Raw genomic sequence first — 2705 nt, 5'->3', positions numbered from 1 at the left:
CGAACGCTCTATACGTACGAAGTATACATCTCTGGAGCAAACAATACAAACATACCGCATTTAAATTAACAACTACAGGACTGAACACATGAATCTCCACATAAAATCCATGAGTTCGGTTGTTTTCTGAATCTAGATCTGCCGTGCACAAACCGTTCATCACAAGCAAATTCCCAAGGCAAGTAACTCATACTCTAGCGACAAGAGTAGTTCCCCTTCTTTTAACGCAGTTTCTTCGACAACACTGACTGCAATCCGACGGTCAGTTTTCAACAATATTTCATTTTATAAACAGATCACACGCAACCAAATGCACACATCTCATCAATTTAAACAACATAAAGCGGTTTCATACACTATTTTCCCCAGAAAACTGAACTTCATACAGTAATTAACGTTGGAACACGGGTGAACACGGGTGCAAAAGTTCGTCTGCTAGTCCCATTTGACGAAAGAACATTATCCTAAGCGATACTAAAACATAAACAGAACACACAATATCTGCCTTTACCGCCACAGCAGAATAACAGCATATCTGTGTACTTGATTTTAGTCCAAAACAGGGAAACTGAAAAGAAGTGTTAACAGAATGGAATGATTTGCACGGAACTATACAACCGCGCATTAATCGATCGCCTGCGCAGGTTGACTGGTTGAGTGATTCGGATTCGATCAAACTTTCGCACAAAAACTCTTGTTTTCTTTGAATAACTGAAGAAAGGAGGAATAAAGAGGTTACACACCTCGTCTCAGTGATTATTAAAAATAATGGTCTCAGTTCGCGGTCATGAAAAAGCTCGCTGAAGCTCGCATTTTTCATGATCCGCAAACTTCGACCATTATTTTTAATAATCACTGAGACTCGGCATGTAACCTCTACTTCTTTACGTACCAACAACATCATCAAAGTGTACAAAGTAAGAATGTGCTGAACAACACTGTGAATGTGTGTAGTAAGATTGTGGCGCAGAAGCAGGAGAGTCTGAGTGAGTTGCAAAAAGGCGTGTTGTAAAAAAAGGCGAGAATGATTGCTGCGGATGAAAGTCATGTTTTAGCACATCAGTTTGAACTGAAAAGATTTAGAATGTCAAAATGAAAAACTGTGCGCGCGAGGTCAAGTTTTATCGCACATTCTGTACAACCTTTAAACAGATACTTTTGTTGTGTTGCCCTGTGGTTAACTGCAACAGTTAAGCTGTCATAATTGTAAATCTTCTAAATTAATAGCACTTTTCATGTTTTAAATTTAAATGACACTTTGTGTGTGTGTGTGTGTGTGTGTGTGTGTGTGTGTGTGTGTGTGTGTGTGTGTGTGTGTGTGTGTGTGTGTGTGTGTGTGTGTGTGTGTGTGTGTGTGTGTTATTGTTGTTTATATTGATGTGTTTTCATGTTAGTATGACAGTGTTGAACCAAAAAGTAATTTCGATTTTGAGATAATAAAGTATTAATGTATTGTATTGTATTGTATTGTATTGTATCAACCGGGAAAAAAAGCAAAGGAAACCTTGGTAAGCCCATTTTGATAAGATTTCCCGGTTCCAAAAACAATCCTAAACCGTTGAACGAAGACCAAATTAGCACACACAAAAGTGAACAATCGGCAAGGCACAAAATAATATCAAAACTCTCATTTGACGAAACAAAATACAACTGTACCAAGACATATATTTGCAAGGGACGCAATCTCGGTGTGGTGACTTACAATGCATTTGTAACAGTTGCCTCCCGTAAACTAATTACAGCCTTTTGCCGCTTCTCTCTCTCTCTCTCTCTCTCTCTCTCTCTCTCTCTCTCTCTCTCTCTCTCTCTCTCTCTCTCTCTCTCTCTCTCTCTCTCTCTCTCTCTCTCTCTCTCTCTCTCTCTCTCTCTCTCTCTGCTTGCATAACTTTTAACGACTTACTGTGTCAGAGAATTCTAAGTGTGTCACGGTGTGTGAGTGTGTGTGTGTGTGTGTGTGTATGTGTGTGTGTGTGTGTGTGTGTATGCGTGTGTGTGAGTGTATGTGTGTGTGTGTGTGTGTGTGTTGGTGTGTGTGTTTGTGTGTGTGTGTGTGTACGAATGTAATTATGAAAACTGTACTGTGAAGTAAATTGCTTCTTCTTCTTTTTTTTAATAAAACACGAATTTTTCTCCAGTTTATTTAAATGTTCTTGTTTCGTGAACAGAAGAAATGGGCAATTATTGTAAAATTATGTTTTGTGTAACTTTGCATACCGCACGCAAGCATACCACGCCTGCACAAGGAACAATTAGTCAGTCCAACTTATTTGTTATAAACATAAAACATAAAATATTTTAATTTTCCATTAGGTACAGACAAGTGCTCTAATGTAAACATTGATTTTCATTGGGAAATTATGAGGAAAATAGTGTATTGATGTCGCACATATTGACGCCTACAAACACAGCAGCATAGTTCAACTGGTTTTTTTTTAAATGTCTAATAATATAATAAAAGACATTATGTCAAAAATGAGAGTTTAAAAAGACAAAATACATCTGAAGTCAAAAATGTTATGCACCTGGTGTTGATCTAGGTTTTGCTACTTTAAGGATGAATTACACTAGATTGACCCCAACATTTTTTTGTACATGGATGAGACGTGTGGCAGGTAACGATCAATACAGCACGATGTCTCAAAAGCGGACAAACGCTCAAGTCCTCAATGGCAAAAAACCGTAGGACTTTTAATATCATTTTTACT

The sequence above is a fragment of the Littorina saxatilis genome, linkage group LG5 (assembly GCF_037325665.1).
Source record: "Littorina saxatilis isolate snail1 linkage group LG5, US_GU_Lsax_2.0, whole genome shotgun sequence".
Lineage (NCBI taxonomy): Eukaryota > Metazoa > Mollusca > Gastropoda > Littorinimorpha > Littorinidae > Littorina > Littorina saxatilis.
The sequence above is the reverse complement of the archived record's forward strand: the minus strand, read 5'-3'. Positions refer to the sequence as shown.